This window comes from Engraulis encrasicolus, chromosome 19, assembly GCF_034702125.1.
Source record: "Engraulis encrasicolus isolate BLACKSEA-1 chromosome 19, IST_EnEncr_1.0, whole genome shotgun sequence".
Taxonomy (NCBI): Eukaryota; Metazoa; Chordata; class Actinopteri; order Clupeiformes; family Engraulidae; genus Engraulis; species Engraulis encrasicolus.
In genome coordinates, this window is record NC_085875.1 from 16,792,506 (window position 1) to 16,805,874 (window position 13,369).

A 13,369-nucleotide genomic window follows, 5' to 3' on the forward strand; every position below is an offset into this window, starting at 1 on the left:
TCCCTCTCCCCATTTTTTTCCTGGTTCCCTGCCCCCTCCTCCACTCCATTTTGTTTCTCTGTCTCTCCATGGTTGGTCTTTTGTCTTTCATAATTATGCGTAATTAGTGTTTTTTGGGATGCTTGCGTGTGGGTTTTTGTGTTTTGTTTGTAGGCCGTTGGGCTCACAGTAGCCTCGCTTGGAAATTACCTGACCATTCAAATAGACCTATAGGCTTGTCAAAAAAGGGGGAGTCCAAGGCACTCTTCTTGTGGAAAAATATTAAAAAGCCTTTATTGAAACATGGCTAAAAGTTTTAAAACATGGGAGCAGAGACCCACGCGTTTCGGCGCAAGCCTTCTTCAGGGTAACTGCTCAAACAGGAATTCCTAATGATATACACCTGCCAAGCACAGGTAGGAAGTCACATGAACCATTTCCCAGGTAAAAATTACATGCAAAAGCCACTAGGTGGCCACACAGGTGTCAAAATCCAGTAAAATGGCCAGGTAGAGAGAGAGAGAGAGAGAGAGAGAGAGAGAGAGAGAGAGAGAGAGAGAGAGAGAGAGAGAGAGAGAGAGAGAGAGAGAGAGAGAGAGAGAGAATCACATACAAGAGCCACTAGATGGCCATACAGGTGTCACAGGCCAGTGAATGGCCAGGTAGAGGGGAAAAAAACATATATACAAACAAAAGAAGATATATCAATAGCCACTAGGTGGCAACCGGCTTAGATAAGGACAGCTACCAATACTAGAAAACCACTTATAAACTGAGAAGTCATTACAAAAAAGGACTAAAATCAATTTCTTCATTTAATCCTGGGTATGTCATGGCCTGCATAGTGTATATGTAGAAAGTTTCCCTTTGTAGTAATAATTTTAACCTGTCACCACCCCTAATATTCTTTTTGATTGTTTCTAAACCTTCAACCATTAACCCATCTGGATTGCTATTGTGTGCTGTGTGAAAATGTTTAGCCATAGGATAATCCAAGTTAACCTTCCTAATGGCATTTTTATGCTCGGAGACTCTGTCTTTTAGACGCCTTTTTGTACGGCCTATATAAAAACAGCCGCAGGAGCATGATAAACGATACACCACAAAGGTGGTATTGCAGTTGATGAATGCTTGAATCTTATATGTTTTGTTAGATTTGAAATCAATAAATTGTTTGCATTCTTTCATGTTGGAGCAATGGTTGCAATGACCACATTTGTATGTACCACTTATCTGTCTATGGAGCCAGGTGGTCTTTTTTTTCACATTAAGATGGCTAGGTACAAGTTTGTCTCGAAGGGTGGGGGCCCTTCTAAATGTAATTTTGGGGGGGACTGGAAATACTTCTCTAAGAGTAGGGTCACTTTTCAACAGGTTCCAGTTGGACAAAATGATCCTTTTAATCGGATTGGCAAAGCTGCTATATTTTGTGACAAAGTAAACTTGATCTTGACTAGATGACTTTCTTTTCTTCTTTTTGAACAGATCTGTCCTCTGAGTGAGACCTATAGGCTTGTCTGACGATTTTTTTTACACACAGACTCCAGCCCCTTGTGTAAGCTTACGTGTTGCCCCTCCTCCGTTGAGAAAATAACTTTTTCACTTTTGAGGGGCTTTAATCCCATTCAATACCTTGATTGCAAATAAGAAAATAACTTCTGAATTATGTTTTTGCAAGATATTGCATACAAGTTAATCATTTAGGAGCTGAGCCTTGTGTCAGAAGGCCGGAGAGGAGGAAAGAAGGAATGACATTGTTTTACAGCCTACTGTATACGATGACCGCCTTACTGTCTGACTTGAGTATCTTGGCTCTGTGGTCGCGTCCAGACATCCTGTGCACGTATCCCAAACCAGATGGATAGCCTTTCTACCCTGCCCTGCCCTCCTCTAGTCCTCCATCTTCCTCTCCCCCCAGGCCCCAGCCTCTTCCTCTTTCCTCATCCTCCTCTCCTCTCATCAGCCTCTTTGCTCTACTCCATCCTCTTCTCCTCTCCTCTCATCAGCCTCTTTGCTCTGCTCCATCCTCCATCCTCCTCTCTTCATGCTTCTCCCTCTCCCTCTGCCTCTCCCTCTGCCTCTCCCTCTGCCTCTCCCTCTGCCTATCATCTCCTCTCCTCCCTCCTCTTCCCCTCTGCCTATCATCTCCTCTCCTCTCCTCTCCTCTCCTCCCCTCTGCCTATCCTCTCCTCTCCTCTCCTCTCCTCTCCTCTCCTCTCCTCTCCTCCCCTCTGCCTATCATCTCCTCTCCTCTCCTCCCCCCTCCTCTCCTCTCCTCTCCTCCCCTCTCATCGTCCACCTTCGTTTCCTCTCCTCTCCCCCCATGCTCACCCTCTCTGCTTTCATCCTCCATCATCATCTCCTCTCCTCTCCTCTCCTCTCCTCTCCTCTCCTCTCCCCTCCCCTCCCCTCCCCTCCCCTCCCCTCGCCTCCGCTCTCCTCTCCTCTCCTCTCCCCTCCCCTCTTCTCTCCCTCCTCCTCTCCCCCGCCTCAGACTCTCTCTATTTTCCTGTTTTATCAGCGTTGCCTTGCTTGCTTCCTATCGCGCCCATCCTTATCGTGTGTCACTGCAGCATTGTATATCTCTGTCTGTCTCTCTGTGTTTGTCTATTTTTACCCCCACCCCTCTCCCCCCAACTGTCTTTCTCTCTTTCAGTCTGCCTGTTTTTTTTTCTTGGCTTGACTAATGGGCCATGTTAATCAGTGGGTGTTGGGGTGGGCGTTTGTCTCTATGGGGCCAGCTGTTTTTCTTGCCTACCTGCCTCTCTGCCCTCTGTGCCTGCCTTGCCTTAAGCCAGGCTCAAACTACACGACTAGTGATTGTGTGTCCAATTTCGGCGTCGGGGTGCACCGCACACTAGAAGACAATCGCAACTGTCAATCTTATCGCTGCTCACAGCCACCGAGACAATGCCCGACATTCTATTTCCAATCGCAAATAACAAACAGTGTTTGATTTCTATGACTTGCGATCGGCGACTCTTTGAACTGCTAAAGTTCTATCTTAGAATGTCGCCCACGACGAGGAAATCTTTCCCGACAATCGCTTGCGATGGTCCTGGGGGGTAGCGTTCCAGTGATTGTCGTAAGGGGGGTTTTCAGCCGAGAATTGGGCCGATAGTCGTGTAGTTTGAGCCAGGCTTTACTGTTGCCTGTGCCCTGTCTCGCGGCCCTGCCTGCTTCTGCCTCTCCCTCTGTGTGACGTGTCTCTCTGCCTCTGCCTGTCTCTCTGTCTCTCTTCATCCCAGTCTCCACCTGCCATTACTGACCTCATCATCCTCCATTTCTGCATCAGTGAGTATGCACGTCTCTCTACCTTTTCCCGTCTCTACATCTGCCTGTCCCTCTCTGTCTGCCTCTCTCTCTTGTCTTTCATCTTCTCTGCTTGCCTCTCTCTCTCTGTGTCTCTGTGTCTGCTTTTCTCTGTGCGTCTCTGTGTCTGCTTCTCTCTCTGTGTGTCTCTGTGTCTCTCTCTCTCTCTCTCTCTCTCTCTGTGTCTCTCTCGCTCTCTCTCTCTCTCTCTCTCTCTCTCGCTCTCTCTCGCTCTATCTCTCTCGCGCGCTCTCTCTCTCTCTCTCTCTCTCTGCCCACCTGCTGCTCTGCTTGCCTTTCCCCCTCCCTCAGCCACAGTGTCTGCCTAGATGGATGGCGTGTGAGGGCGAACACCACACTGTGTGTGTGGACCTTGGGCCTTGGCTTGCCACCGCCACCGCCACCATACACCACCCGGTCGGCTCGGCACGGCAGGCCTCTCATAATCTCTGCTGCCGTCTCGTCTCGTTCCCCCGTTTTTTATCACTTGTCTTTCTTGGCACGGCCGTGCTGACGTCCTTCTGTTACACCGTCTCAGACAGATAACTCAAGGTTGAATGATTCTACATTCTATATTACACTCACTATTAGAGTCTTCTAGAACTCATCACACATTCCGCTCGTTCGGCTATGTGTGCCAGACAAGTCAGTGAGTGGTTATTCCCTCATTATTGATGCATTACACGTAGGCTCGGATTCAAGATTCAAAGGCTTTATTCTACCGTGTTGCCATGGTGGGAAATTGTCTTTGATTTGACTTGAAGGAGTATATTGGAGGCTGCTTGTTATTTTGGGTGACTCGGGTAACTGTGTTGTAGCAGCCTTTTAACGTGCCATAAATAGGAGGTGCTTGATGGTTATTACATCGCACCAATTGTAACTTTCGTTCATTTTGCCGTGTTCATTTAGTCTCGTAAACTAGGCCAAACCCTGCTGGCAGAATATGTTTGCTTTGTACCAAGCAGGTTGGTCTCGCCTTGCACCATATCCATAGGGGATAATAGTAATTATTAGGCCGTGAATATGGCTTGACTCTCTCCTAATTGCAAAGCTCTGTCTAGTTTTGAATCTGTGTAGCGGGTGATTTGGGATGGGCTTAGCATGTTGGCTTTGCCTATGGTGTGAGCCAAGGCTATACATTTTATGATATAATCTAACTTGCCAGGCCTAGTGCTCATTCAACACAAAGGTTAAATTACTGTCTTGAAACTAAAACTAATGTCTTGATGTGTGGTAATCTCGAGACAACATAAGTTGGAACTTGAGACTGTGGGAACATGGAACATGTGGGCGCTGTGGAGATGTAGAGAAAGCACTTCCATGGACCAACCACGGAAAGCACATCCATGACCCCCATCACATAAGTTTTGCAATATCCGTGAAACTGTCACAGATTTTGTGTCACAACGGAATTCTTTGAAATCATGTTGAAACGCCACACTGCACTGTGGTGCATTTCCAAATGAATAAACAGTTTGAACAGAGAGATAAATCACACTCAAATTCTTCTTTTGTGCATTTATTTTCAGTTGTTTTTAGCAGCAGTGTCCTGTAGCAGCAGTCTCCCACTGCTGAATGTGACTAAATATAAATCTACAAAGAAATTGAAAGAAGAGTCTGATTCAGGCCATGTAGTCTTGAAGGGACGAGCAGGGTTGCCAGATGAGGCTGATGATTTCCAGCCCAAAAAAATGGCCGGGTTTTTCTGTTAAATGCCATTTTTAGCCGCACACGGCCACCCTAAGCAGCCCAATTGGGCGGGAAACAGCCCAATCTGGCAACACTGGGGACGAGTGCTTGCTGTTTGAAATATGTCTTCTGCACTAACTACATCACCCCCCCCACACACACACACACACACACACACACACACACACCCCTTCCCTCCACTGCTCTCTCTGTTTTCTCTCTTCTGTCTTCGTTTGTCTCTTGTGCTTCCTTTTCCCCTACTTTTTACATAAGACAGCGCTGACACTCTGAAATTAGATTACCACGGTAACAGCATTTTTCAGATTCTTCTATTTGGTGGGCCCAGCCAACTACCAAGCCTGTTCTGCTGCAAACCTATTAGAGTGTGTGTGTGCGCGTGTGTGTGCGCGTGTGTTCGCGTGTGTGCGCGCGTGTGTGCGTGCGTGCGTGCGTGCATGCGTTTGTATGCTGTATACAGTGTGTGTGTTGTATACAGTAAGTGATTTGGTTATTGCTAGAGGGCAAAGATGGAAGGTCCAGATACTTCCATTCCTCCTCATCCCTCTACCTCTGCCTTTTCTTCCCTCTCTAACAGCCTACTCTGTCTCTCCCTCCCTCTTCTTTTATCTCTTCCCTCTGCTTTTTCTCCCTCACAGGGTCTTTTGTGTGTGCGTGTGCGTGTGCGTGTGCGTGTGCGTGTGCGTGTGTGTGTGTGTGTGTGTGTGCGTGCGTGTGCATGTGTGTGTGGTATCCTGCAGCCTTTGTAATCTCCCAGTTCCATTCCTGGAGAGATTATTCAAATGCAGCCTCACTGGCCTCCATACGCCGTATATCTGCAACTCTGCCATCCAGACCAGTAACAGTCTGTCCCACAGGGCCCTGCCTGCTTCCCCATTTACACTAGCACTAACATTGGCCAACTCTCCTCCTAGTCCATCCTTTACTCTTCCTCTCCTCTCCTCTCCTCTCCTCTCCTCTCCTCTCCTCTCCTCTCCTCTCCTCTCCTCTCCTCTCCTCTCCCATCCTCTCCTCTCCTCTCCCATCCACACTCATCTCCTCTCCTATCCACACACTCCTCTCCTCCATTCTCCTCTCCTCTCCTCTCCTCTCCTCTCCTCTCCTCTCCTCTCCTCTCCTCTCCTCTCCTCTCCCCCATTCTCCCCTCATATCCACACTCTCCTCTCCTCTCCTCTCCTCTCCTCTCCTCTCCTCTCCTCTCCTCTCCTCTCCTCTAGTGCTCTGTTCACTACTTTCTTTTGCTTCCCTCTCCTCTCCTTTCCACCCCCTTCCCCCTTCTCTTCTCCTCTCTTCCTCTCCTCTCCTCTCCTCTCCTGGTTCAAATGGTTGTCCTGTTTTCTCTCTGCTCTAGTCTCTTCATTGCTCTGTCCTCCTTTTCTCTCCCATTCCCTCCTCTTCGTCCTTTCTCCTCTCTCAGTTTCTGCCCGCCCCCCTTCTATTCACCTGGTCCCCTTTTCTTGTTGCTAGGACATGCCCACCCTAACGGGCTCACCTGATTGGCTGTTTAGGGCCCCATTGCTGCTGCTGTCCCACTTAAGCTCAACAAGAGAAATGTTGGGAGCCCAGTTCAGCTGGATTGGTTGGTTGCTTTTAACTAGGTGAGCAGAGCAGGGACTTTGAGTGTGATGATGTGATCAGATGGGGCCACAATGTAAGCTTACAGGTAGCAGATAATAGTAGAAATTTCATGTGAGACAGGCCTTCCAATTTGAACGTTCTATTCTGCATATTGAGTTGTTTTCATCAATCAATTTCTAAGGACTTAAAACACGGCAGCTACCGGAAACTGCTTCAGGGTTCTGTTGCAGGGTACTGCTACTGATTAAAGTATTGTCCACTCACAAAGCACTTTCAGAATCCAACGTTAATGTCCAGGCCTCCTTCCTGTTTTACTACTGAACTACTTTTGAGCTTTTGTAATGGCTTAATGCCTTCAAGGTAAGCCTACCAATGTGCCCTGACGACTGGCATTAGGGACGTAGCAACAAATGATGGGCCCTGGATAGCAGAACGTCAGAGCGAATACAGTGAATTCATGGTGAGACTTCTTCTTGAACTCCGCTACTTGGTTGCTTTAGTCGTTTCCGGTGCTGAGGTTACAGTTATCATGCTTTAACATACCCAGTGTTTATGTTACACCAATTGTAGAGGTGCACCGAAATGAAAATTTGTGGCCAAAACCGAAACCGAATAATAATTAATCACTGGCGGCTAACTGGTCTCATAGGACTAAAATTTGCACTGCCATACCCAGAGAACGGTTGAAAGTACAGGAGAAAGGCAAAACCCTATTATTTAACTCAAGGGGAGGTGTAAGCTTTTTTCAAAAAAATGGGACAGTATCACCTTAAGCCCCGTGTACATCAAAGGCGAACTAAGCGACCTGTGCGGCGGAAGTCATTATTTCTCTATGGAGGGAAGGCGAATACAGCTACCAGAGCGAATTCGGCAGGGGCGAAGCTTCTTGAGCGACCAGAACGAATTTTGACGATTAAACTCAGGCTGATCTGAAGCGAATTCGCTATGACACGGTTTGGCGAAAACCAATTGGAACGTTCATATCGAGGAATGTCCCAGGCTGTCAAGACCAGAGCCGTTATGTGATTAGCTGAATCAAACATGTCAGTGCAGCTTCCAGAGAGCGAATAAAACAAGTTCATGGCGAAACTTCTTCAACCACCCCAGGTCCTCTTCCACCACCCCAGCTACCTGGGTCACGTAGGTAGCGCCTGATGTACACGGGCCATAACTCTCACTGCCTCTCTTTCTGTCTTTCTGTCTTTCTACCTCTCTCTTTCTACCTCTCTTTCTACCTCTCTTTCTGCGTCTCTTTCTACCTGTCTCTCTGTCTCTCCGTCTCTCTCCTTAGTGGGTGTTACAGCCAGTCCAGACGACCCCTCTGCCCCTTAGCGCAAAGCCCCCCTCACATGACTTTCTGCCCGTCCGTTCACACACATATACACACACACACACACACAAATATGCACTCTTACCGACTATGTTTTTTTCTCAAGCTCTGGTAATCGTTTTTAACCTCTCTTTTTTTCCGTCAGACAGTAAGTTATCTCATAAAAACACACACCCACTCAAACACAGGATAGCTCTCTCGGCTTTCTCACTCGTATAACATTCCCTCACTTTTGCCTTCGCGTCCTCCCTCACACAAGTGTTCTCTCTCTGCCCTCATGGGGCTCTCTCCTCCCACACACACACACACACACACACACACACACACACACACACACACACGTGCGCACACACGCATACACACACGCACACACACACGCACGTGCACACACACACACACACACACACACACACACACACACACACACACACACACACACACACACACACACACACACACACACACACACTGTTTTTATGCCTGTTTATATGCACATAACCGGTTTCTTCAAGTGCTCATGTAAACGGAATAAATAGTTTATAATAATCGGTTAATTGCAGTTATTGGTTTATGAGAAATCCGATTCGCACAGGTAGGTTTTTGGCTAATAAACTGATTTCTCAGGACATGTTTCCAGCAGAATCGGGTTATTAGCAGGTTATTGACATTCTGATCAGTGGCCAGTCACAAGCCTTGAATTTCAGTTCCGTGTCACACACTTGAATGGAACACATGCAACCGACAATAAACGGTTTACTCCAATAACCTGTTTCCAAAACCCGGTTATTGTGGTAAATGTAAACGGGCTCAGTGACAGACTCTCAACCTCAACCAAGTTTTCTCTCTCTCTCTCTCTCTCTCTCTCTCTCTCTCTCTCTCTCTCTCTCTCTCTCTCTCTCTCTCTCTCTCTCTCTCTCTCTGCCTCTCTGCCCTGAACCCTCCCCCCTCACCTACACACTCTCTTCATTCTTACAGCGATGCCTGTGTCTTCAGGACATGAAAGTGAGTGAGCAGAATAAACCTTGATACATTACACACACAAAAAGTCGGTCATCCTTTCCTGACATGTGGCTGAGAGGGAGAGACAGAGGGGCATTGGAGATGGACATGGGGGAGGGAGAGAAGTGCAGAAGGGAATGAGGGAGAGAGAGAGTGAGAGAGAAGTTCAGAGGGGGAGAGAGAGAGAGAGAGAGAGAGAGAGAGAGAAGTTCAGAAGGGGAGAGGGAGAGAGAGTGAGGGAGAGAGAAGTTCAGAAGGGGAGAGGGAGAGAGAGAAAGAGAGAGAGAATGTGCAACGGATATACTGTATAAAGATGAGAGTGCATTGGATTGCATGCAAAGAGAGGGGAAGAGAGAGAACGGGGGAGAGAGATGAGTAGGGAATGAGACGAAAAAAGAGGGGAGAGTCTGTGGGAGCAAGGCTGTTAGTGGGAGAGATGAATGTGCTGTGGCACAGATCTGTTGGCTGGTTTCCCCCCTTATTCTCTCTCTCTCTCTCTCTCTCTCTCTCTCTCTCTCTCTCTCTCTCTCTCTCTCTCTCTCTCTCTCTCTCCTACTGCAGTGACAAGAGCATGCCTACAGCCTGCAGTAAGCAGACGTGAAATGACCTAAATAGAGTTTGAGAGGGGGAGAGAGGGAAAGAAAGAAAGGAAGGAAGGAAGGGAGAGAGTGATGCATAAAGAAAGAAGAGAGAGATTGTGAAGGGATCTTTGGCTTCCTCTCTCGTCTTTCTGGCCCTGCGAAGCCTCTTGTTTGCCTGTGAGCGCTATTCTCACTGCAGGCTGTGCTGCTGGTTTCAGGACCGGTAGCCTATCTAGCATATGTGTTTACAAGCTAGCTGTGCGTGCCCTAGCGCCTCAGACAAGCGTGTAAACCAAAACAACATGCAAATACAGTAGACACGTCTCAGTGGTGGGAGGGGAGGGGTAGAGGTATGGTAGTTTAGCATGGCACACAAATGTCAAGTGAATATTGATGAGTTCAGCTCCAGGCCTCATGTTGCTATCTTGGGCTGTGTGATTATACTGCCATCTTGTCAATGTGCATGTTGACACTAATGGCTTTAAGGCCCCCCTATGGAGCAAGCAATACGTTCTGATGTGTTGGAATCAGATGTAACTTAGAGAAACTCGACTCACTCACAATCTCTATCTCTCTCTCTCTCTCTCTCTCTCTCTCTCTCTCTCTCTCTCTCTCTCTCTCTCTCTCTCTCTCTCTCTCTCCCTCTCCCTCTCCCTCTTTCTCTCCCTCTTTCTCTGATGTGAAGCCTTGTAACTTGCTTTTGCAAAACAACATGGACCAAAATAGTGCTGCCTTCCTTGTCAGTGTCTCTTCAGCTTATTCCTTGTACTTCTAATCAGAGACTAAACGCAGTTCCTTGCCCTGCATTAATTAGTTATTATTACAATTAGGTTGAAACCAATCACAGACCACAGATGTATATTAGCTTTATAGCTAACTCTGGTACCCAAATTGTCTTGTACATGGCCCCTGTCAAATAAGCCAATAAGTACAATTAAATGTAATCGAATAAGTGAACTAACTCCACAATAACGCTGTTTTTTTTTGTCTCTAATAGCAGTTTGGGCAAATGGTGTGTCGGGTACCTGAAATGAATGATTTTCTTCACCTGAGATCTGGCAGGTGGTGGGGAGGATCCCCACTGGGTTGCGTTTGGTCTGTTGGAATGTGTGATGCAGCAGCTGTGCCGAGTTCTGGAACACTGGTGTCTGCATGGCAGGCAGTGGGACTAGCACAACCCACTACTAGCCCTACTGCTCTCCTACACTGAGTCACTATGCTATCTGTTTCTCTCTCTCGCTCTTGCTCTCGCTCTCTCTCTTTCTCTCTCTATCTCTCTCTCTCTCTCTTTCTCTCACTCACACTCAAACTTAGTACACACACACACACACACACACACACACACACACACACACACACACACACACACACACACACACACACACACACACACACACACACACACACACACACACAAACTTTTTTCTGCTTATCTCCATTCTCTGCTGCCCGCTCAGCTGTTGGCCAGCCTTTTGGCTTCTGATGAGAAATACTTTGGAGATTCATTGCAGGGCGTGCGTATGCGTGCGCGTGTGCGTCTGTATAGTGTGCTGTGTGTGCATACACACCCCACTCTTGCTTTGATGCTGGCACAGACTAAGCTGGCTGAGTCACAAAGGAAGAGAGCCGCAGGCATGCAGAGGAGCGTAGAGGAGAGGAGAGGAGAGGAGAGGAGAAGAGAGGAGCAGAGCAGAGAAGAAGGGGAAATAGAGGGATATACTGCATGGAAAAGAGGAGAGAGGGAGAGAGAGCGAGAGGGGGAAATAGAGGGATATAATACTGCATGGAAAAGAGGAGAGAGGGAGAGAGGGAGAGATGGCTTGGGTTAGTCCACGTGTTTCCCATGGATGTCTGGAAAGATGAGTGCAGCCAGCTCTCTCCTGGGGATCAGGGGGCCTGGATATCAGTGGATGCTTTGACAGCCTGGGCCTTGCTGGGCAGGACAGGCTCATGGCTGGCTGGCTGGCTGTCCCCCTCAGTGGCTTTGCAGCTTTTGAGGCTCAGTTGCTTCTTCCATAGAGCTTGAAAGTCCCGCCCCTTAGTTCCGCATTTCACGGGACCTAAGCTGACCATCTAACAACGTGGTAGCAAGTAAATATCTGCTGTAAATATCAGAAACAACATATATGGAGCTCGTGGCGCAACTTGAAGGGGATCGAAATATCATTTTAATACTGCTATTGGATTACATGCTACGATTTTGGGCTAAAAACGCTGTTGAGGTCCCATGAAATCGGGGGAAGTGACGTCACTTTCAAGCTCTATAGGCCTAGCTTCAGTGTGATGCCTTGTGGAAAAAACAGAAGGCTGTCAAGGGAAGGCTGATGCAGGCGAAGGTTTGAAGCAAACAAAAGTGTAAAATGTCTAAAGTCCATTACTTGAATGGATGCAACTGAGCGGAAAGCAACGTTTTTGGGGCAAGCCCTCTGTCATGGTGTGTCCTGGATTTCTGCAAGGTGTCAGTTTTATGTCTTTTTTGAGTCTACTCAACATTAAAAACTTACAAAACAAACACCATCGTAAACAGACGGCTAGAACCCACTTGGTTTTGCTAATAGATTCAGGTGTGTGTGAGGCAGAAGTGCACATTCACAAAGTACTGGGTGAGTCCTGGCACCTCTTCCAGGTCTCCCTTTACTAGGGCTGGGTAAAATGATCCAGTTAATCGGTAATCGATTGAATCGAATCGAATCGAAATTCACATTATCGATTCACAGGGCACAAAATCTTTTTTTTTTCCCTTTAATTTAGGTCTATGGAAAATACCCAGTAGGTATTAGTCAATTAGGCCTAGGCCTACTTATTTCAAATTAGCAATCTGTTAACACTGTCAAGCCACAGCCCTTTGACATTTTTATATAAAAATAGGCAACAGCATCTTTTGGGGGAAATCCTGACATCAAGAAGGGAACGGATTGAATAGATTCGGAATTAATCGAATCGAATCAAATTGAATCGTGATTAATCGATTCAAAGCCCTAAGAATCGAAATCGAATCGATACAGGAACATGGCTGCGATACCAAGCCCTACCCTTTACTGTAGTTGACAGTGACACTAAGGATAAACTGATATATATATATCGGTCTGATATCCGGCAGATATTTGCATTTTTTAAGTGTATCGGTATCAGCCGATACGCCTGTGGTTTTGGCCGATACGCGATATTGATTTTTTTTTTACGTCATTCGGTTTTTTTAAAAGCACCAAGACACTTTATTTTATTACTTGATTGTTAGACATTACTTGATTGTTAGAGTGGGTGTTTAAATGTTACAAGTTCTAAGCTTAATCTTACCTCAATTTGATAATGTTAAAGGAATGATTATTTTTAACTTGAGACCTAGAATATGTGTAATTTTTTAACCTTTTCTTTTTTAACCCATATCGGCCCCAAATATCGGGTATCGGAAATCGGGTATCGGTCAAGGGTGATGGGGGAAAAAAAAAATCTGTATGGCATCGGCCATTAAAAAACCTGTATCGGTCGACCCCTAGTTGACACCCCTGTACCTCTCCAGACTGAGTCAACTTCAACCCTATAAAGATGCGGCGTCCTTGTTATGGTTCTGTCTCCTTACAAGAACGCGTGGGCCATTTTTTGACTTGTAGAACGTGTGCGAGACGAATTAGGCTAGCTGTGCTGTGAGTGACCTTGTGAAGTTGTGTCTTTTTCTGACCCATGTCTCTCTCTCTCTCTCTGTCTTTTGCTCCGTTTTGCTCTCTCTCTTTCTCCTTCTCTCTTTCTTTTCTCTCCTTCTCTCTTTCTTCTCTCTCCTTCTCTCTCTTCTCTTTCTTCTCGCTTTGTCTAAGTCGCTCACTCTCTCTAAATCCCCTAATTGTGTGTCTGTCAGGTCTCTCATTGTTACAGAAGGTTGTTTTTT

The 13,369-nt window shown here is 46.8% G+C and overlaps 1 protein-coding gene across 3 annotated transcripts in view; it reads left to right on the forward strand.

The window, feature by feature from the left end:
* numb (NUMB endocytic adaptor protein) overlaps window positions 1-13,369 on the forward strand; it is a 113,628-nt gene that overhangs the window by 42,791 nt on the left and 57,468 nt on the right. Inside the window, exon 1 of one of the 3 annotated variants that reach the window (XM_063183707.1) lies at window positions 2,458-3,273. The exons of the other annotated variants lie outside the window; for them this stretch is intronic. The gene's annotated coding sequence lies outside the window, so the exon portion shown is untranslated. Of the gene's footprint in view, window positions 1-2,457; window positions 3,274-13,369 lie in introns of those variants that run through there. 3 annotated transcript variants of the gene reach the window in all.